The sequence below is a fragment of the Camelus ferus genome, chromosome 6 (assembly GCF_009834535.1).
Source record: "Camelus ferus isolate YT-003-E chromosome 6, BCGSAC_Cfer_1.0, whole genome shotgun sequence".
Lineage (NCBI taxonomy): Eukaryota > Metazoa > Chordata > Mammalia > Artiodactyla > Camelidae > Camelus > Camelus ferus.
The window spans coordinates 52696733-52719910 of NC_045701.1; the positions used below are offsets into that span (position 1 = coordinate 52696733).

General features: G+C 37.4%; 1 protein-coding gene across 9 annotated transcripts in view; it reads left to right on the forward strand.

Moving 5' to 3' along the window:
* FRMD6 (FERM domain containing 6) overlaps positions 1-23178 on the forward strand; it is a 212813-nt gene that overhangs the window by 148146 nt on the left and 41489 nt on the right. For 2 of the 9 annotated variants that reach the window (XM_032482029.1, XM_032482030.1), the window contains one exon: positions 10828-10871. The exons of the other annotated variants lie outside the window; for them this stretch is intronic. The gene's annotated coding sequence lies outside the window, so the exon portion shown is untranslated. The remainder of the gene's footprint in view (positions 1-10827; positions 10872-23178) is intronic. 9 annotated transcript variants of the gene reach the window in all.

Here is a 23178-nt window from a genome sequence, read left to right on the forward strand (position 1 = left end):
GTAATTTTAACAACCACCAAGACCTACAAACTGCCTGCAGGGTTGAGTGGGGGAGGGGAGAAGACCAGCCGAGAGAGGCAGGAAAACAGATGCCTGTGCTGTTGTCCTTTGTAGTATAAAACTTCTAGCACTTAATCATTTTCCTTGGGTGTGGTTTTGAGAAATAAAAGTATTATGTTAAAAATGAATAGTCCACAGTATGAGACAGCTGACATTTGAATGCTCTTTCAGTATGTTTGTAAACATATTGGATTTATATTTCATATTAAAATGGACTTCTGGAGTTATTAGATGAGAACGGTCCCCCAGGGGATATCTACTATCGAGTTATCTGTGGGATATCTTTTCCAGAAAGCAGACTGGCTGTAATATGAACTAATTCTGCCCCCTTTGAATTGCTTGTAAGATTGCCTGAGATCTGACACTGATGGACCACAGTAATCAGCAGTTCTTGCAGCGCTCCAGACATTTTAAGGGACAGGAAATCTTTCTCTGTTTCTACCCACTCCATTTCGGGGGGTGACAGGGGTAAGCTGCCAGCTTCAAATACATAATTTGAACTTGCAGATTTAAGATGCTCTTGGATCTACAAGAAAACATTATGGGCCAGGATGAAGACCGCTGCTTTCGAAAGTGAAATGTCGATGTTCTGGGTAATAATTTTGAGCTACAAATTCTTTAAAAACTCATTCACCTATGCTCGCTGAGTTAGGAGGTGGGGGTTGTTGTAGAGCTTCTTCTAGTTTCTGAACTCTGTTTCCACTTTTAACTACTCTTACAAAGCTTTTGGCTTTCAGAACGTATGACATAGTAGACTGTGTAGTCTTTTGAGGCGGATGCTTGAAATGAGAGTGTCAAACAATTGTTTTTGACTGAGCTGTCAGATTCAGAATTTAGTGTAAATGAGTCCCATCTAACAACTAACTTTTTTGATAAAGGAATTCTTTGTAGTTTTCAACTTGGATGTTGCACATTTTGATTTCTAAGGCTATGGGTTTAAAAAAATAAAATCTGCAAACAATTATTTTATTACATGAAAGCCAGTACCAAGAAAAGATTAATTCAGTCCAGATGTAAAAATGTATGCGAATTTTAGATTTGGATGATCTCAACAAATTTTCCCTTTTGTTGAGGAGGCTGCCTGGATCCCAGATGGCATTCACAAATTATCCCTTAGGTGGTTTTCTGAGATCAGAACTAAATTTCACCAGCCTTCTCTATAAAGTCATTTTAATGCTGTCTTAAGTCTTCTAAAGGGTAGAAAGTTTTCTGCATTTATACAGGGATGGATTTTTTTCCTGTTACTCATTAATACCAACCTCATAAATGCCCTGGTTTGATAGATGAAGCCTATGGGAAAACTGGAGTTATTCAGTATTGTGTATCCTTTTTTTTTTTTTTTTTTTTTTTTTTTTGATGAAGAGGTACAAACCTCCAGTTAAAAGTATCCTATATCCTTATGGGCGAAGCACAGAAGCTTTGGCCTATGTTCATACAATTCAAGCTTTTTTCTTTTAAAGAAAAGAAAGTTTTAAATGTGTTTACAGTCTTCAGTAGAATCCGGTTGTAACACAGTTTGTGGTGATAACAGCAATTGGTCCTCTACAGTGATGATCCTCTACTCTCCTTACTGAGAAACAAGAAACACAACTTATAAGAAACATCCAACATATTTTTAAAACCTGTACTCCCAGTACCAGAGTTATAAAGGGTGTGTGTTACACGCTTAAAATGATATATTTTAGGAAACTTTTGTATGATTTTATAATTACATATTTTGGATACTTGATGACATTGTGATTGTGTATAAAACAATCCAGTGTAAGAGTAGGAAAAGGAAAGATTTAGAAAAGGAATTTATGAGTGGTGAAACTTCAGTTAAAATGTATCTTTCCTGAGACCCAAACAGGAAAAATGGTATTGTTGGCCTCTGTAGTTAAACTTGGATATAGAGATAGCTGAGAGGGCTTTTTGAATTGTGCATTATCCTGAGGAAGAGGCTTTGGGGGCCTATAAAAATAAGTAGAAACAAGTTAAAAAAATAGTTTGAGAGGAAGGAAGAAATAGAGTACTGGACACTGAATTGCAAGGAAAATATAAACTTAGAAAGATGAGTATTGGGAACAAGGCTGATGTAGGGAGAGCTTTCTATTTAAAAGTAGAAATTAAAGAGTAAGATCTTTTTAGCTGAGGAAAAAGAATTGGAATTAATGTGCCCTATAAGGTCTTCATACAATATGAAATAGTGCTAAGTGATATTTATCCTGGAAACCTTGCATTGAATCACTAATTTGGTGTTAAAGAATGTTCAGGGACTTGATGCTTATTACTTTCCTTACCACCCCTGCCCCCGCCACTTCCCATTTCAAAGACTGGAAACATTTTTTTGTTGAAGCTCTGTTGATTTGAGAAATATTTAATTAGTCCCCCAGCGTTTGGGAGAACTGCTAATGCCTGCTTACCATGCTGTGGGACCAGAGGGGCTGAAGTTATCATAGAGTTTTGAGTAAAAACAAACAATCTGTGCTTCCAGTTATCTTGTATGACTTAGTGGTGTAATTACTTCTGATGCAGGTTTGTCTGCTATCACTTTTCATATGTATCAAATGGAGCAGTTGTGCACTCTATCATAGTGATCAAAGAGGGACCATAGCATACTGGGGAGGGGAAAGAAATCACTGATCTGAGAGCTGGTTGTATAATCTAAGGAGGAGAAAAATGTGATGCTGAAACAAATTCACAGCTGAACCAAATATAGGACAAACAAGAAGGCAGTGTTTACTGGGGCTTCCTTGGAGTTGTCTGTAGCACAGCATTTTCTGGAATGTCTTTCCCCACCTGTATGACCTTACCTAGCAGAGCTTAAGCTTTATAGAAAGAAACTAGGTAGAGATTTCATCATTATCCAGGTCATTCCATTAATGTGATAATGGGGATAATTCTGACCAAAAGTGCCTATTTAGAGGCACTCAGTATTCCAAATAGAGTATCCTGGGATATTTTCAGGTGTTTTCTAATAACTTTGCCTTTGTACATATATGTTATAGAACTTTGAGCAGTAATTTTTTACTGACATAAAAAGACAGAAAAGCAGTATTTTATACTAACATAGCTGCAGTTTCACATGAGGGAGGAAATCATTATAAAAATCAAGCAAATTCTGAATGAAGAATTTAGGAAATTAATGAAGTTTCTCTCTTAGCTTCTCAGGCAGTTCTTTGTCTGATTCATATTAAATGAAATGTAATTAACTTTCTCCCTACAGGTAGCAGCACTTGTGCTGTCCAGTTCGGGTAGATGGCTTTGGTTTGGAGAGGGTGGGTATCCCTGTGGCTTTATTTCTTTGAACTTATTACCAAATAATTATATAAACTAGAAAAATGCACAGATCAGAAGTTTATAGCACGAAGTTGATTATATCTAGGCAACTAGCACCGAAGTCAAGAAACAGAACATTGTCAGCCCCCCACCCCTGGACCCTTCTCCCCCACCAAGCTTCTCCCTGCAGTCGTAATCCCTGCCGCCAGAATGACCACCTATTCTTTTACTGCCATGGGTTAGTTTGAACCTGTTCTTGGACTGCACTTAAATGCAGTCAAATATAAGCTCCTTTCTGTATCTTCTTTAACTCAAAGTGGTATCATGTCCGCATTGATTCAGGTAGTTATACTTCTTTTTTCCTTAATTTCTGTGAATGAATATACCCAGTTTATTTATCCATTCTGTTGATGGACATTTGAGTGGTTTGGGGCTGATTGTGGCTTTTGATGGCTCAAGAAAAATTGAGCAGTTTGAAATTGAAAGGAGAATAATCTTAAGGTTAAAAGGAAAAATACACCAGAAATGTGAGAGAAAAAAAATGCAATATTATAGAAACACTAAAGGCACAACTTAGTCCACAGAATCCTAGTGTTTCAGGGACATAGTTTGGAACATACCAACCGGATATTGCAAAATTTCAGTTGAGAATCAGGAAGAGGAAAGGGACCTTCAGTCATAGCTAGCCCCTTAAGTTTTTAGAGGTGAGGGGACTGAAGATCCTTAAGGTAAGGTGACTCAATCTCACAGCTAATGACAGGACCAAGAGTAGGCGCTGCTTCTGACTTTGTTTGGTCTAGACTAGCACCCTCTAAGGATTGAAACTCAATCCTCTGCTGTGTAGTCCAAGCAATGAGTCCACAGTATTGGTGGACGGGGTGCCCTTTTCTGATCCACACAGAGATGTCCTGTGGCTCTGTTAAGGTAGAAGCAGACCTGCCCAGTGAGGCAGAATTATACTTCCTCATCCCTGTTCTACCTCTGCGCCTCCCCACCGCCATCCCCATAAGGAGCCCTTGGAATTTCTCTGTAACCCTTTTTTCCTATCTCCTATTAGGGCTCTCTGGTGAGACTTTGGATTACAAGTGTCAAGTAGGTGGTATCTTGAGTCCTTCCTGACTCATTGTTTTATTCGTCCATAAATGATCTAAGATGGACCCTAATTTCAAAAGCCCGCTTTCTAAATATTTTCAAAATATTTTATTCTTAAGAGTAAGATATGTATTTTGCCTCTTCCTGCCATTATGCCTCCCTTCCCTTGCTATACCCTTTTTTCCTCCTCTTGTCCCCACTCCCTTCAAGTTATCTTTTCTTAACTATCCCTGGAAACATCCAGTCTTTGGTATCAGTGCCTAAAACAACAGTGAAATTCTGGTGCTGAAATCTGTTGCCATCCCCCAGAAGCACTTATTGTAAAATGTAGGATTATGAGAAATCTAATAGATAAAGCAAAGTGCTTGCAAAGGAAGACTATTGATATAGACATTTTCTTTCATGTTTCCCTAAAAAGAAAAAGGACATTTTCATGATTCAAGAAAAGACTCAGAATTTAAACTTATGTTCATTAGGAAGGTAAGAAAAAAAAAAGTTAAAAAAAACCCAGAAATTTTACAAATGGGTAGTAAATAATATATCTTGCTCAAATGAGATACTGCTTAAACAGCAAAAACTTATCATGTATAATCTTAGAAAATGAAAAAAATGTGCTCACCATAATGCCATGACCTTGATAAAATTGCTCACTGAAATTACTACAAAAAAGAGTAGTGAGTTTTGAAGACAAAATGGAAGAGAGGCAATAAAGCATAAATGTCAGGAACAAAATTTTTGAGATTGGTTCCCTGGGGTCCAAACTCAGGTTCCACTGTTCTCCAGTGTGTCACCTTGGGGGAAGTTACTTAACTTTTTGAACCTCTTTTTCCTCATCTGTAAACTGAGGATAATGATAGCAACTGTCCCATAATGTTTTGATTATTAAGCGAAATAGCATAGTAAAGCAAGTGGCATGGTGTGATGTGTGGTAAACAGTCAAGTAAAGTTAGCTCTTGTTACTGAATACAGAAAGAAATGATGTATAGAAAGGTTTATAGTTCTTGGAAGTCCCTAAGCTTTTGTTTACAAGCAGTTGTTCACAAGATTTTATTTCGTTGCTTGATGGCATTAAGCATTAAATTGTAGTGTTTCTCAGTCACAGACACTGGGCAGTCTGTGTGGCTGCACTAAGAACAGCTGCCATGTGCCACTGATCACTAATTGATCGAGTTTTTTCCCTAATTCTCCTATTTCCAGCATTCTCATTCCCCTAGCTTCTGCCTGCTTGATAATTATTTCTTTCCAGCTGCCGGAAAGTAAATTCATAGGTTTAAGAAATTGCCTTTATGATGAATAATATTGTACAAAGTACTTTTAAAGAGTACCAGTGGCCTATGTATATTGATCTTGTACCAGGTAGATTTCATATGAGTCCTTTTAAAGAAAGCCACTATTATTGGAATAAAGCAATTGTTTATTTCTTCCAGCCCCACCCCCCACCATTGGCACAGTTTATAAAATGTGGGTCAGACCCCTTTATGATTTATAAGGCCCAGGGCTTAAGAGTTTTAAACCATTCATTCTAAGAAAATTAATAGTCTAAAAGTTTCAAAGGGAGTGTTTAAGAAAAACAAACTTAAGCACATTGGAAAGACACATTTACATCTAAATAGCATAATTACAAGCCCAGTAAAAATAGACCCGGGACCCTTCAGAATAATCATGAAGTATCATTCTGCTCTGGTCATTGAAAGGGGGGCCCACCCCAGATAACTCTGTGCTCTCTTATGCATTGTGTAATATCTTGAACTTAGGAAACATTTTTGCCAAAGTGTTCCTTGTCTAGGTGGGGGAACAAAATATGTGTATGGAGAGGTATTAGATGTTTCCCAGGAAGTGCTCAGTGGAATCCTGGAGCAGAATCAATGAAGGCCAAGGGTAGGATGGCCCTAGCTTCCCTGGGGCTGCTGGGTTCCTGTTGGGCCATGAGGCCAGGCTGGGATCTTTGTATTCTTCAAGTACAAAGGAGCTTTTCTGAGAGCAGCAAAAATGTTCAGGATCTGATAAAAGTCTCAGATATTAAAAGAAAACTGTGAAGTTGAAATTGCTAAATGTTTAATTAAATTCATTCCTTCATTCAACATAATGCATGCCTGCTGTGTGCCAGGCACTGTTCTAGGCCCCAGAGATATGTCAGTGAGCAAAATAAGGGAGAAAGTCCTGCCTTCATGGAGCTTCTGTCCTGTTAGGAAAGAAAAGTACTAAACACAGCAAAGTAAATTTTACAGTATTTTAGAAAGTAGTAAGTGTGATTGGGAAAAGAAAAAGCAGAGCAAGGTAAGGGACATTAGGAATGCTGAGAGAGGGAAGTGAGGCCTTTGGCAATTTGAAATAATGTACTCAAAGTTGGACATACTGAGAAGATGACTTGAGGGAGGAAGCTGGCCACACAGAGGTTCCTAGGGGAAAAGTGTTCCAGCAGAGGGTCCAGCGAAGGCCTCAGGCAGAAGTGTGCCTGGGTGTCCCAGAACCAGTGAGAAGTCCACAGAGTGGTAGTAGATGAGATTATAGAAGTTTAGGAGCACATCGTGTAGAGCCTACCTGGTGGAGCATTTTAAGAACTTTGGCTTTTACCCTGAGAGAGATGGGAGATCGTTGGAGAGTTTTGAGCAGAGCAGTAAGGTGACTTGACCTGCATTTTAATAGAATCACTGCACTGTGTTGAGATAGAAAAACGGAGTAGGGTAGTCAAGGGTGGAAGCAGAAATACAAGTTAGCAGCCTTTGGCAATAATCCAGTTGAGAGATGCCAGTAACAGAGGAGGAGGTGGTGAGAAATGACCAAGATTTACTTTATGGGTCAAACCAATAGGATTTCCTGGCCAGCTGTTTGCGGAATATGAAAAAGAGAGATCAGAGGAAGGATAACACCAAGGCTTTTTGCATAATTGTGGAATTGCCATGAACTGAGGTGGGGATCTGATGGAAGAGCTGGTTTGGGAAAGATAACCAAGAGCTGTTTTGAACATGTTATGTTCAACTTCCAAGTGGAGAAGTTGAACTGGTTGTTGGATTTAGGCATCTGGAGTTTAAGGAAGAAGTGCAGGCTAGAGAGAAATTTGGAAGTCACACAAGTCTTTGGATGAGATAATATAGGGAACATATGTAGACAGGGAAAGCAGTCCATGGACCAAGCCTTGGGTCATATTAGTATTTACAGTTTGTGGAAAAGGGAAGATATCTCATAAAAAAGTATCTTAAGCCAAAGGAATGATGCACATATTTCCAACATAGTGGACCTAATTAAATGTTTCCTTTCCCTAAGTAGCCGTATTATTAGTAGTAGATACTAATTCTATTGACCTACACCATGGGAAGAAGGAGCTATGAGTTACTTTTTCTGTGATGAGGTACTTGGGCTGAGCTTGAGTTGATAAGGAGGAACCAATAAAGAAAACTGAGAAGGTGCAGTCAGAAGGATAGGTGGGAAATTAAAAGAATATACCTGAAATCTGGTAAAGAGAGCATCTCAGGTAGGAGAGAGTGAATCAGCGGTGTCACGTACTGCTGAGAAGTCAAGTAGGATGAAGACTGAGAATTGCTCATTGGATTTGGCAATCTTGAGGTCACTGGTGACTTTGGCAAGAGCCGTATTAGTGGAGGGGTGGGGACAAAAACTACAGTGGAGTGGGCTCAAGAATGAAAAGCTTATGAAAGATAATTCTTATTTTCAGTAGAGTTTCTTTATTATAAATATTCAGTATCATGTGTATACGTTTTAGTATGTCTGATAAAATCTGGGGTAGGACTTTGGAATGCTGAGGGCAGTGAGGGTCTTCAGCAGGTTCTGAAAGGGATGGGGAGCCTTTGAGTTTCCCCCTAGTTATTATTGGTAAGGCTTTAGTATGTAAAGTGTATATAGCCTGTTTATTTTGAGATAGAAAAACAATTCTAATGCAGCTTCTTTTTTCTTTATTGCATCTCTTTGGAAGAGGACTATATCCTGGAAGCACTGTCACTTTTGTGTTAGGATTTTGTTTTGTTTTCTAAGTGAAGTCATATTCTTGATTCAACCCATTGACCCTTTTGTATGAAAAGAATACAGCAGAGCCCCAGTGAGACATGTGCTTTGAGGTGGCTTCTTTTCAGTAGTGGTGACAGGTTTGAGCTGACCAGCCCACAAATCATGGTACCCCACTGGGCTGGAAGCCTTCATTCATGGAGTAGATGGCTCAGGTCAGGGGTTCCCAGAAGCCAGAGCAAACTGAGTAATAGAAACATTGCTTGTTTAATGTTTGTTTTATACTTTGATGACTTTCATTGTGAAAATTATCTCAAGGCCTGTGATTAAGCAGTTTTCATAGTTCTATATTTTATATCATAATTATGCACCAAGAATTTTCTCATCTTGGAATTACCTTTGAATTACAATGTTAACTTTCTCTAATGCTGTCATCAAAACGAATCGAGTCTCTGATACTAATTATCTTTTCTTTCTCTAAGCTTATTTAAAATGCTAAAACAGAGACCTTTAATGCTTAAATATTATTTTTGGATAGTTAAAAGCTTATAGTGATTTGTAGAATTAAAACATTGTTACATGTATTTGAGTGCTGTTTGGTAATAAAAGAAAGTACTGTATAGTAATAGTCTTTAGAAAGTTACTAATTATGGGAAAATGCTGGAAAGAGTAAGGACTTTTCTTTTGTAGTGGATTATGGCACATGTTTTTTGAGAGGTGGAACTCCAGTGATTATATGTGTGTTTCTGGTGGGTTGTGGTATCCACATATAATGTCAGCATTCTCTTAGGTACTGCTCTGTCAACACTGTTTTATTAGTATCAGCTTGTATGTTATTTCAGCTGAAACTTATAAGTCACTCTTCGGTTAGTTAAATGAACGAATTGGCCTGTAACAGAAATACTTACACCAGGCCAATGTGAAATAATTTGGCAGTGCTGAGTGTTTTACATGGTAAATACTGGAGTATGCAGAGGTATAAAACTAAGCAAATTATGAAATACATGTTAAGTCTCTTAAGTCAGTGACTGCAGGATGAAGTCCAGATCTCTTAGCATGGAGTCCAGCGTGCCAAACCAGAGTTGCGAGTCTGCGGCGCACCAGCAAGATTGGCTGCAGACGTGTTTTGGTTTTTAACGCAGTGTTGAAAATATTTATTTTCCAATATTTAAAAATTGAGAAATTTTAAGTTTAAAAAAATGGAATATTACACCTTTTCTTAAAAAAAACTGGAAAGTGTGGCAGTGATCTGTTGGAGCAGCGTAACAGCTTCCCATTTTATACGGGGTGTGTGCTCTGCCATCCCCCATAGTCCCCAGCAGAGATCTCTCTGGCCTCCAACATTGAGACCACGTGGCTATTGGCATTTTTCATCCTGCAGCCTTCACTCCTCTGTTAACTGCCCTGGTAGGCAGGTCAGCTTGCCATCCTCGTGTTGTAGATACTTACTGTCCAGTGTCATCTCAAAGCTCCTTAAGTCTAGCCAAATTGTTCTCCCCATTGTCCTGTCAAACATATTGACTTAGTCTGGGTCACGCTTCCTCTTCTCCTTCCACTAAACTGAGCTGTTTATGGCCTGTGTCACTTCATGGGAACCCAGCACACACTACTTTATAAAGTCATCCTTTCATATATATTTCCTAGCTCCCCAACTGTATTAGGAGTTTCTTGAGGGCAACGACCCTATCTTGTAATTGACTAGTGCCTATCAGATTTGTTTTAGATTTAATAGACTATTGTTTAGGGTTAGCTTCCAGTGAATGGTAATCTATGATTTTTATGAGGCTGTGAAAGGATTAGAAAATATCAAAATCGTGTATAAAATCTATTTCCTCAAATAAACTCCTAGAAAACTACTGGCCTAACAGTATGACAGCTTTATTCTTTCTGATCTACATAAGGTGAGAGAACTGTCATGTATATTTAAACCTTCAGCAAGTCAGGGAGGCATTTGATCCATTAAAAAAGTAGCAGAAATGTATTTATGAAAGCCCATTTGCCTATCTCCTATGTCTGGCATATAAGTGAAATATAACTTCTCTAACAGTGATAGGTATTCAGATTTAATGTTGGCATTGAACAATATACATATTATTGATTAAATTTTCAAAAGGCTATGAAAAATACAAATTTTGTTCCTTAAACTTTCAAAAGACCATAAGTAAAGATTGGTTTTTTTTTTTAAATTAACAATAGAATGCAGCAATAGAAATTATCTGTGATTTCTTCATCCAAAAAAGGTTATGCAAGGTCTTTTTTGAAATGCCTTAGTTTTCAGTTTCTTCCCAGCCTGCAAGGTTTCTCATTTCCTCATGCCATCCATTTTCTGGGAGCATAAGGAGGGTAGACTGTGCACAGATTTCCTCTGCTTTCCTGGGGTTGGCCAAGGCATAAGCTTAATCCACTGGACACATCCATTTAACCATTGCTGCAGTTTTTTTCTGCTTGGCTTGACAGGTGGTGCTGTCCACTCCTGTGGTGATCAAGTTGTTCATGAGGAGGTAAGCTTAACTTGACGTGCACCTCCGGTCATCTGAGCTGATGGCCCAGGAATGAGATGATAGTGGATGTCATGTTTTCTTATTAAAGAGTTTATATTGGTCTTACCTTTCTTGAAGACTGGGGGGGAAACAAATCGTTGGGATTACCTACCATGAAAACTTCTGTGTTGCTGTGCCGCCCATCGTCTCTGCTGTTGCCTTGACCTCCTTGAGATAGGAGCTTCAGCTTCCCCTGACTTCTGTTTCTTCAGCCCCCTTCTGTTTTCTGTTCCTGCTTCATCTCTTGAAAAAGTTACATAGCTTGTATGATTTGACACCTTTACCTGATACAGTTTGTGACAAAACCGGCACATGATACTCTTCTTCTAACTCTGAGACCTGTGCTTTGTCTCTTGCCACCTCAGTCACAGTCACTCTGTTTATAAAACATCTTTAGAGTGTTTGCAAAATATGGTGCAACATTTTGATTTCTTTTTTAAAGAAACTTTTGAATTCAATTTAATTTCTGCCATACACTAAAGCAACTTGTGTTCCTTAATTAGCTTAGATTGATTTTGCTGTAGAGAATTTTTGTGTCAGTCTGAACTAGATAGGATAATTTTTCAAACATATTCTACTTTCCATGATAATGCATTTAACTTGGTACAAAATTCCAGGTCATTGGATTTTGTCTGAAGAAAGCAAGGTATGCATAAAATTTCACACTATCAATCCTTTGTTCAGAGCAGCTGTTACTTTGAAACAAATCTCTTATTAATTTGTAGGATTGGTTAGTAAAAGAAAAAGTTTTTTAAAAAAAAGATTGCATATTATATATTTAAAGGTGAGACGTTACGTACAGTTGCTTGATTTCTCTTTAGAACTTTGTTATCTTTGAATTGAAGTAAAGAAGGCTGTGAAACTTCAATGAAATAGCGCTAGTGTTTGTGGAAGTATATCTACCATACACTTTTCTGTAGGAAACCTTACTTTCCAGATGAAACATAATTTACCACGAGAACATCTGAATTTCGTTATTTCATTCAAATGTGCCAAGCATTTTGCTGGAAATTCAGTGATTGAACAAGGCATAGACCTATCCTCTGGAAGGTAGAACTTAAGTGATGAGGGGAGACAGACAAATAAATGAACAATTATACCATCTGACAAGTGAAATACTACCTATTAAAAACGCTGCAGTTGCAGTTTTTGTTTAACAGGGAATTTTCTTTTGTCTCTCCAGAATTTTTGCTAGGTGATACCTTTGATAAACATAAAAGGCCAACCTTAGTATCCTTCAAAATTACAGTCTTTTCTAATCACCATGACTTCCAACATTTTAATCTTAAGGTTTGCTTTAAACTTCTTGAAGCCATGGATTTGGCCAATTTACCTAATGTATTGTATCACTTTTGTTTATACCCCTGCGTCATGCAGCAAAGGGTTTGAGGTAATGTATTACTTAACACGTAAGGCACTTTAATGAATGTGTAGATTCATTAAATTTTTTTTAATTAGCTTTTTTATGATATAAATTACATACAGTAGAAGTAAAGTTCACAAGTTTTAAGTAGATTATTTAGTGACTTTTGACAGATTTATATAATCATGTGACCTGTGTCACAATCAAGATAACAATAATTTTTATTACCCTTTTTAGCTTCTCCCCCACCACCACTTCCTCTCTTCTCTGCCTTTTCCTCTCACCTCCCCATCCCTGACAACTACTCAATTTTAGTTTTACTTTTATAGAATTTCATGTAAGTAGAATCACAGTGCGTGTAGTTTTTTCTGCTTTGCTTACGTATCTGGCTTCTTTTACTTAGCGAAATGCTTTTTGGATTCATGCATTTTGTTGCTTATGTCAGTAGTTTCTTTTTATTGTTGGGTAGCATTCAGCTGTCACAATATGTGCATTCATTCATGTTATTAATGGATATTTGGATTGTTTCCAGTTTGGAACTATTATGAATGAAGTTACTATGAACATTCATGTGTAAGTCTTTGGTAGACATATCTTTTCATTTCTCTGGGGCAAATACTTAAGAATGAGAAATTTGAGTTGCATGGTAAATGAATTTAATTTTATAAGAAATTATCAAATTGTTTTTCAGGGTGACTGTACCATTTCACATTCCCACCAGCAGTGTCTGAGAGTTCTAGGTGCTCCAAATTCTCATCAAGACTTTGTATTCAGTCTTAATTTTAACCATTCTTGTGTGTGGTCTGTGTGTGTAGTGGTATCGCACTGTGGCTTTTGTTTACATTTTTCTAATGACTAATAATATGGAGTATCATTTAAAATGCTTATTTGGCACTTGTATATCTTCTTAGATTAAGTGGCTATTTAAGTCATGTTTTTAAGACAGTTGTCTTCTCTTAGTTGTAAGAGCTGTTTATCTATTCTGAATTTAAGTCTTTAATCAGAGAAATGTTTTAAAAATATTTTTCTCACTCTGAGGATTGCCTTGTCATTTTTAAGTGACTTTCAAAGAGTAGAATTTTTAATTTTAAAGAAGTTCAATTTATCCTTTTTTTGTTAATGTTTCACGGTTTTTTTTTTGTGCCCTAAGAAACCCAAGATCACAAAGATCTTATGACTGAAGTTTCTATAAGTTTTATAGTTGTAGCTTTTACATTTGGACCTGTAATTCATTTCATAGTAATTTTGTGTATGGATTGAAGTCAGTTTTTTCTGTAAGAATCTCTTAATTACTCCAGCACCATGTATTGAAAGTTTATCCCTTCTTGGAATTTCCTGGGCACGTTTGTCAAAAATTAAATGTCTTTTTATGTATGGCTCAATTTCTGGACTATTTATCCTATTCTATTGATCTGTATGTCTCTCTTTAGGCCAATAATATACTGTATTTTGATTACTGTTGTATCCTGTATAATAAGGCCGACAATCAGATAGTAAGTCCTCCAACTTTAAATATGAGTAATGAGAGCAAACATCTTCGCTTCATTTCCAGTGCTAGGGGAAAACCATTCAATCTTTCACCATTAAGTGTAATATTAGCTGTAGATTTTTTTTTTCATAAATTGTCATGACTTCTTATACTCTTAGAGCAAATAATTTCCAAATCATAGATGAATTCAATTGGAAGATGTTATTGAAAGACTCTCTAGAGGAACTTTCAGGATTTTATCTCCTGAATTTCTTGATGTTTTTACTGAAGATGCAAAGCCAGTAGATAACTTACAACTTTCCAACCCTTCTATCTGAAAAAAAATTCTCATCCAGCTTTCCCTAGAAAGCCCACAACTAGGACCAAACCATGTTTTCTTAATTCACTTGTCCAAATGAGAAAGTTACGAACAAAAAAAGGCACTTCTCTCTTAATGAGTATTTTTTGGACACTTGAATAGTCTTTTGCCTCTGGATCTAAAATGAGATGATTCCAAGGCAGTTACTGGCAAAATATAGCCTTTTCTTGGTAGGATTAAAGGAGAAAGGTGGCAGCGATGCAGTCACTGTTGGTGGTGGGCCGTTGTCCTGCCATGAGTGATGACTGACCTTGTCATAGGCTGCTCGTCTGGTTTCTCCAGGATGAAAATCTGTAGGTCAGTCTCAGGAGTAGTTGTCTTTCCAGCATGATTAGAGCCGTATTAAAAAAGCAGTACTGAGCAGAGGTAGGGTGGTTTCTGGTTTTTGTTTGATTGGTTTGCTTGTTTGTTTTTAGCTTTAACCTTCAAGACTGAGCTATGGTTCCATTTTTCATGGAGGATTAACCCTGTTAGTGTAGGGTAAGGTGTAATTCTGATTTCCTTCCTCCACACCCTTTAAAACCAAACTTTAAGTCTCTCTCAAAGCATTAGAGGATGATTGCTATAAGAAGGAATGCTCTCTTTTGGCAATATGCAGGGGGGATGCACAGCATAGAACCAGAAAAGCCAATGAACATGTAGGTGAAATGGAGGCAACTTGACTGGGCTATTTAGTGACTCACTATTGGATTGTGTTGACTTCAAACACCAGGGAACCCAGAGGTTCCCTGCTAAGTGGCTTTTATTTCTATTTCCTTTGGAATATATGGATAATAATTGAGTTGACCTTGGTTTGTGTCTAATTTCAAAATCCTACTTGAGAAGAGAAAGATGCCTATGAATTGGTATATGGGAAATAGAAATGTTACTACATAGGTAAGTACCACTGGAAAATAAGATATCATCCTTGATGGAACTGGCAAATTCATTTTAGTTATCTTCTAGAAGCCAAGGAAATTAAACACTGGATGGCGGGTAGAGGAGAGCCAGCTTCTTATTGAAGGTTCCCTTGGGAAAAACCTAAGGCTGCGGCCCTGGCTCCCAGTGAAGCAGTCTTAACAGTCTTGGATTCATGTTTCTCCAGAATAACACCAGCCACCTCAGTCTCTTTAGGCTAGATTGGCTAATGATTTGATGATGCCCCAGGGGAATGGGGAATGGGAGTAGAGTGAGGGTGGGTGGGAGGATGTTCTTAAAGTTTAGATTGTTGGTCTCTGGTTAATGGTTAGCTGGAAGCTTTGTTAGGATTCAGTGTCTTTTAATGTGTTGGAGGTGAATCCCTACGTGACAATAGCAATGGTAAATATTTTTGTGAAGCTATAATAAAGAAGCCATACATGTATCCGGAAAAGACAAAGACTCTAATTCAAAAAGATACATACACCCCAATGTCCATAGCAGCAGTATTTATAATAGCCAAGACATGGAAGCAACCTAAACATCCATCAGCAGACGAATGGATAAAGAAGGTGTGTGTGTGTGTGTGTGTGTGTGTGTGTGTGTGTGTGTGTGTGTGTGAAATGGAATATTACTCAGCCATAAAAAAGAATGAAATATTGCCATTTGCAGTAACATGGATGGACCTAGAGATTATCACACTAAGTGAAAAAAGTTAGATACCTGTATATGTATATATCTGAATCACTTTACTGTACATCTGACACTAACACAATATTGTAAATCAACTACACTTCAATAGAAAAAGAAACTACAAAACAAAACATTTATCATTTCTCTTAAGGGCTTTTCAAACTGTAAATCAGAGTTCTAGGGTTTTTAGTGATTAAAATAATCATTGTTTTTTTTCTGAATTTTAAATTGATATTTTTAGATGTCTTTATACATTTATGTGAAAATTTTGTTTCTAACTTATGAATTTGCAGCAAAAACCCCAAAGGGATGTTAAATAAGACTTTTGTAGCACTGTGAAACCTTGTTAGAATGTCCAGAGGAATCTTTTGCTTTGAAGTCTGTAGACTGTGCTTTTGATCTTTCACTGTAGAGAGTGCCTGGCCCCGTGAGTCTCACTTCACACCATTCTGCGCGTTTGGCATGTGGACAGTATGTGTGCGTGTGTGCTGCCCTGGTATTGCTGCTCATTTGGGTGTGTCTGGTTAAAATAATTTCAGCCCATAATTTATATGTATAAGGGTAAAAATTGGATTCTTGGCATTTCAAAGTCTTTTTCTGGCTTCATAAACTTTTTTTTACATATAATTCTTAACTATTTTAGAGTAAAAGGCAGATTTTACTAGCATTTGGGTATGTTTACTTTAGTAAATTATTTTAACATGTTTCTTAACTTTCTACTTAAATATATAAAATATGAGCTCTCTGAAAAGAGACTAGTTTAAATTGTTTCCTACCCATGGGAGTCTTTGAATAGAACTTAGAGAAGAAAAATCCTGGCAGGAAAATCGCACCAATTGCCTTAAACTACCTGGTGTCATCTTGTCCCAGTCATTCTCTCAAAGTGTCAGTTTCTTAACCTGTAAAATTAAGAGGTTGGATTAGGTAGGCCATCTCTAATATCTGATTCAGTGGTAAGGTTTTCATTTGGTTGTACTCTATTGCATTACTTTTTCATTTAATAGTAGATAGAAACCCATGCACATATCACTGTTGACTTAAACAAAAAAACACCACAGCCTGAGAGTTGTGGCTTTAAGTTTTATTCAGGTTCTCACTGAGGACCATAGCCCAGAAAACAACTGCTCAGTAGCTCTGAGTAAATGCCTCCAAAGAGGCAGGGGAGAAGCCAGTATATATATATGAATTTGGGGGCTACGAAATACAGGTAGTCAGGTATACATCTTGGTAAAAGATTACTGCTAATCATGAAGAGCAGATATCTCAAATTAATGAGTCTAGTGTTTTTCTATGTATGGGAAGATGCAAGAATCTGGGGTCATTGAAATTCTTCCTGAGATATGCATCTAACTATTTAGGAGCTTGTTTATCTAAAACACAGTGTGCCTGTCCTGTTTTTTCGTCCTGTTTTTTCGTCCTGAATTCCTTTCTCGATGCATTGTTGGTCAGTGACTACAGTGGGTTGTGACTTAACCCTTGTATAACTGGTTCTTATATATCTTTTTAAAGTTTAATCAGCAGTATGTGATTATTCACAGCATTTTAACATCAGTACCTATGACTTATTTTACTTTTCTAAATTGTGAAATATTTGAAACATATTTGAAGTCCCTGCTTTTCTTTCTTGCTTGCTTGCTTGCTTGCTTTCTTGCTTTCTTTTCCTTCCTTCTTTCCTTCCTTCCTTCTTTCCTTCCTTCCTTTCTTCCTTCCTTCCTTTCTTCTATACTTCATGGAAAAAATTTGGCAGTCATGAGGCTAAGTCAAGCCCTTTGGAAACCGTCCCTGCCCCTTTCTGAAGACATTCCCTACCCCAGCCTCCCCCCGCCCCTCAGCACCACTATTACGGTTTTGAGGTTAATCATTCCTTTGCCTTTCTTTATAGTCTTACCACATATATATGTATAATGAATCATTGCTTGGTTGCCTGTTTTTGAGCTTTCTATTCATGGAAAAGAATCATAGCATATATTCTGCAACTTGGCTTTTTTTGTTCAGCACTGATTTTGAGATTCATACTTGTTAATATGTAGCTGCAGTCCATTAATGTTTGCTGCTGAATTGTTTTAATGTACCATAATTTATTTATCTAGTCTACTGCCAATAGACTTTTGCATTTCCAGTTTGTACATTTATTTTACTCTTGTTATTAAGAATTATTTCATAACATGGAAACTCCTTTTGCAGTGTTATAAGAAAGCTAGCAACTTCCCAAATGCTTAATTCAGTCTTTAAAGAGCACCATATATTACCACCAGATAATGAGAATTTCACAGCAAAATTATTATCTAAAAAGCTGCAGTTCCTGTGTCAGAGGGAATTGAGTGTAAGTCCCATGAATGAAGGAATCAAAGATTTCATTGTAGAAATTAGAAGCAGATGCTTCTAAGTTGGAGGATTTTCCCTGAGAACAGCACTTTTTGTTGGCGATGTCATGCTAGAAATTCGTCTTGGTTGAAAGGAATTTTTGCGCCTGGTTGCTAAACCTGATATGACTTCTGAATACAGATGGGTATGAAAAAATCAAGTTTCTTTGGTTTAAAATTCATGAATTTTACTATTGCCTTTGTTCTTCTTGCTGGCTGCTTATCTAGCATCTCCCCTCATCTCCCAACTTCCCAAAGGTACCCAGGTTTTTGTTTTAATGTCTGTGTACTTCAGGGGAAGTTGATCCTACTAGCTGGAGGTGGGTCCTGAGTGGCTTCAACGAATCGAACTATTCCATGCCCCTGCCCAGTGACAGGGTGCTTATAACCGAAGACATCCAGTCAGGATGAGTATCAGCACTCTTGTTTGCCTCTGCATTCTTGTTTATTTGGCTACTATGAGAGATGTCAGCTTTAAGGTGTGGTGATTCCAAGGTACCAGGAAGAAACTAGATCCTGGATGACATGTCAAACTGCAAGCTCACTCATCCTACTTCTAGGCTTTAGATTATTTAAAGTTCTATGTATGTGAACCTGTTTCTGTTTTGCAATAAGCTAATATGTGCCCCTTTTTTTTCAGATTCTGCTAGGGAATTCATTCACATTTCTGGTAAATTTCTAAGTAATCTATTCAGCACACCTTACTGGGTGCCTGTTACAGACCCAGTCCTACTCCAGGCATTAGAATCGTAGAGATGCTGGCAGATCCTAGCCTTGAGGAGATTCCAGTCCTCTTTGAGGAGACAGACTTCCTAACAAGTACCAGGGGAAGAGAGTGCAGGAGGAACGCCCCTCAGCCGCCTGCTGATGTAGAGACGTGCTGCACAGACCAGTGTCTTGTGTTTTCCAGGGAGAACGAAAATATTTTACTTTTCTTTCTTGGAGGTGGGTGTTGGATAGAATAATGTGCAAGGGAGGATATTATAGGCGGAGGAAACACCATGGTCCAAAGTATGGAAATACGAGAGCAAGACTTGTTCAGGGAACCATGAGGAAAAGAACTGCAGTAATATAAAACGTGAGTTGGAGAACAGTCACACTGAGAAGGAGGGAACCTGATTGTGAGAGATTGCTGTGCTGTAGAGTTGAGGTGTTATCCTGTGGAGGTGCTGTAGCACTGAAGAATGTGAGCGGGGGTGTGAGATGCAAGATCAAGTGTACAGTTTAGTGAGGTCACCCTGGCAGCATTGTGGGGGTGGCAGATTTAAAGAATGAGACAAGCAGAACATTTAGAAATCCAGGAGAGAACGGTGAGGAGGTATGGCAGAGGAGAAGGCCGCTCGAACAATGGATGAGATGGAAGGGGTTTTTTTCTTACTCAGATTATTTTTAAATGTATATATAGCGACTAAATCTACCCCAACCTTTCGACCACTGAGGATCATTTTTGTTATTCTTCCTCTCCCCGACCTTCCTTGGGTCTTATATTTGGAAAGATTGTCTATCAAAATAAATTAAGTCAGTTGTTTTCTTTTTTTTTTAATCTGGCAGGTAAAACTGTGCTATCAAAATAAGCACTTAAAAATGATACTGAAATTACTTGAGTGATCTTTTAATTTCCCTTGAGATATTATATGCTAATTTTATCAGACTTTTTGAAATATTTAAAATAACTGAAGATTCCCCACTACTTCTTTTATGAATTCCAGGAGGGAGGCCAGTGTAATTGTTGATTAACAGAATTATGTTTACTACTGTTCTGCTTAGGGAGCGTATAACCAGAATGGTGCTTTGCAGAAATATGTTCTTAATATCAAGCATTAAAAAAAGTGGTGGTTTCATTTCCTTGAGTACCACTGCTATCATTACTCTTTACTTTATGTCTGTAATTGAGTCAATAAAGTGAGTACTAGTTGGTTTATGCTTGTTCATTGACTAACAAAATACTTGTGATCTTTTTATTTTCTTTCTTTCTTCCCCCTTTACCTCTTTTATTTAGGGGCTTTCTTTACTTCTTTATTCTTGTAAATTCTGTTCTAAAAACATACAATGAAACAGGATAATTTTTGGCTCTGGAGGTATTTGTGATTTGGGGGAGTGTGCTCAGTAAATGGTGTTTTTTATTATTGATATTATTTTTGATATACTGTAATTTTCTAATCCATTCCTGTTGTTAGACTATTTAGATTTTTCCCCCCCAGTTCTTACTCTGATGGATAATGGTTCATTATTACTTTTGATCAAAAATGTGATTGCTTTGGTTGAATTATATTCCTTCTTATACATTCCCTGCAGTTGGTTTACTGAATCAAAAGGTGTAAGCATTTTTATGATTCTTACTACAGAGTCATGTTGGTTGCAGTGATTTACACTGCTAACTACATTTTATATGTACATCGATTTCACCAGTTTTTCTCCATATTGCAATATAAAGCTTCTTTGCCTGTCTTTCTTATATTATCCCTTTTCTCCGTTTTCTTGGCTATATAGCTAGCCAAGGACTAGCTATAGAATTTTATTCATTAGAGTATGATGAGCATTACTTGGTACCAATTCATGTGCACTTTAGTTGGAAGGTTCTTTTCCATTCCCAGCTTCAAAGTGCCGCAAATCTCATTAGTTAAATACAAAAATGAAACAATCCAATAGCTACTAATAGGAGAAAAACACTGTTTCTTGTAGAACTCAAGATACGATTAATGACAATACGTAGGTTATGGCCACCATATATTACCAGAAAGCAGTCCTTTCACTTGCTTTCCATGATAGGAAGTCAGTATTGTGACCTGGTAGTAAACGAGTAACCCATTTAATAATCTTTGCAACAATTCCATTTCAGAGATGAAAAAATGGACACAAGGATGTAAGGAGACTTGCCCAAGGGCACCCAAATGGCAAGTGTCAGTGCTGGGATCCGAATCAGAGCAGCCTGGCTGCAGAGCCCAAGCTTAAGCAGCACGTTATAGTGCCTCTTTCCAAATTTAACCTTCCAACCGATTCAATAATTACATTTCAAGTGTAATTATTACTTATATTATATGTACATATTTTATATAATATGCTGTATATGTAAAATATATACATATACTTACATATTTAAAATAGATAAATATATATTTACATATTTGCACACTTTACATGCAATTACTATATATTACAATAACTGCGTTTTGTGTGACATACACAGCTACTTATAGCTGTATGGTGTAATGATGTTATAGTCAGGTATAGTCCATATTAGATTGCATTCGATAATTAGCTTAATGATTTTCCCCTTACCTAATTTACGAATAGGACCCAAATTAGAGGTATTTTTACTAAAATTGCTACTACTATACTGTAAACTGACCAATTCCTAAATTATATATCATTGATGCTTTCTAGCTATTTTGTTTGCAGAAAAAGCATTGTTTTTCAGCTACTGTAATTTATTACAAATGAACAACACAATAAAAGCATATTCGGCACAATTCAGTAAAGAAAACATAGTAGTCTTTAATAAGAGACAACTATTCACCTACAGATTAATATTCAAGATGAGATATTCCTGAAAATTACTGTTATGAATTAATTGCCCTGCGTACTATGTTTACCTTAAATGAATTTGTGCATTATATACCTATAAATCACTTGCTGTATATAGTGTTCTTAGAGAACGGTAGTGTCTGAACAGCAACTCAACCACCTGAACTTTTCAGTTGCTCAGATTTTTTTTTTTTACCTTTCAGGTCTTTGCTAATGGTGAATATTCATCATAGAAAATGTTCTCCTTTGTTGTAGAATGGAGAGAAACTTTAAAACTTAGAGCTATGTTTTTTCTCAAATAAATACTAATGTTGGTAGCTAGTGATAGTAGACAGTCGGTGAATTAATGAATGAATGTATCAGGCAGTAAATCAGCTTGTTCAGATGGGCTGTGTTAGAAAGGACTCATTCAGTTGCAAGTGGCAGAATTAGCTGAAGAGAAAAGCTAGTTTATTCACTCACTGTGTGGGAATTCTTAGGAACAGTCTCTGGCTTCAGATGCAGCTAGATGTGGCGGTTCAAATGATGTAATCAGGATGCTTTCTGAGCTTCTCTTTCCTCTGTGATGACTTCCTTCTTCAGGAAAGTTCTTACCATGTAAAGGTGATTACCAGCAATAACAGGCTCATATCATTCTCACAAATAGTAATCCAAAGAGATGAGCAGCCCTCTCCATATCAGCATTTGTATAATAGATCTCATGGAGGGATTCTAGCCTTGCTTGTGTTATATGTTCATCCTGTAGACCAAGCACTGTGACTGGAGAATGGCATACTCTGGTCAGTCTTGAGTCACAGCCCTACCCTCCATCATCTCTTCACCCTTCCAGAGTAGGGGACACACTGTGATTGATAGCCCCACTAGAAATACCAGATGGGAGAGGGGCACTCCCCAGTGGGGAGATGGTACCAAGCAGATGAAAACAGATGTTTCTTACATTCCATCATTTGGTCAACAAGCACACATTTGAACCTATGTACTCTTTCACACTTCCTCTTTTTCAATACGTAAGATTTTAAAGGCGTCCCCACATAATACAGTGCAGCTGTCCCACTTACAAGCAACAATATACTTAACTTCCCCTCCTCAATGTAGACATCCCAGAGTTTAGCCCAGTTGCTGTATCTGGCTCTAAATTCTTGATCTCTATGTGATATGTATTTTTTGGCAGTCAGTGGTAGATGTGTCTTCTCATGACCTGGCAACTCATGACTGTTATTTTAATGAACATCCCCCCACCAACAACTTGATATCTAATGCTTTATATCTATTGTCTCACTTAATTTGACCAATAATCCTAGTAGGCCAATAGTACAGATTTTACAGAAGAGGAGTCAGACTCAGAGATTAGGTTCCTTGCCCACATACAGCTCATATTGTAGAATCTAGAGTAGGATTCAGGTTTGACTGATTGGGCACATTAAATCTATCTTCTTAATCAGTATTCTGTCCATATTGTCTCTAAACATCTGAGGTTCAACCATATAGGAGGTGATGTTAAGCTTTTCACAGTCCCTCATTTATCTATGTAACAATGGTCAGAGGTAGGAGAGAGCAGCAAAGAATCTGATGTTCTTTCC